This window comes from Dendrobates tinctorius, unplaced genomic scaffold, assembly GCF_039654945.1.
Source record: "Dendrobates tinctorius isolate UK_male_01 unplaced genomic scaffold, ASM3965494v1 ptg000127l, whole genome shotgun sequence".
In the NCBI taxonomy this organism is placed as follows: domain Eukaryota; kingdom Metazoa; phylum Chordata; class Amphibia; order Anura; family Dendrobatidae; genus Dendrobates; species Dendrobates tinctorius.
The window spans coordinates 1,963,436-1,964,093 of NW_027361795.1; positions in this window are offsets into that span (position 1 = coordinate 1,963,436).

Genomic DNA, 658 nt, shown 5'->3' on the forward strand with positions numbered 1-658 from the left:
TGGATGGATATCCTACTTGGGAAGATGAAGATACATCTACTCCTCCATTGTTGTATGGAGAATATGGCGGTTTCAAGGCCTCATTTTTCCCTCATCGCAATACTATGAATGCTGGACTAATAATGTCTCTGTATTTATGTGCAAGTTTAATTTATGGCACATTTTCATGGAGAATATGGTGGTGCCCTAGTCCTTATTTTTTTTTTCTCCATCTCATTATTATGAATGCTGGACTAATGATGTTGCTGTATCCATATATAGGTGTATTTTATGGCTCAATATTATGGATGTGTATACTGATGTATATATTGACACGTATACAGCTTTTGTGCGGCTTTATGTATTTAAAATCATGTATTCGATTATATATGATAGGTATGGGCACTGAACACTGGTTATTGTTATTAACTCTGTAATATTATGTGCTCTGCCTCTCATCTTACTGATTATTCTTGCTGCCTAGGTGGAATTTATACACTTAGTTTACATTTCCATTTCTTGTTAATGCCCTATTTGCGCTTCCCTATATATTAATTAATTTGTATATCATTGGTGATGCATTACTACATTGTTATATTAGGGTACTTCATTAGTTGTAGCGCTATTCAGCCCGCTTCTATCTTGTAAGGTCTTTTCAGGGACGCTCACTATTCCCCTT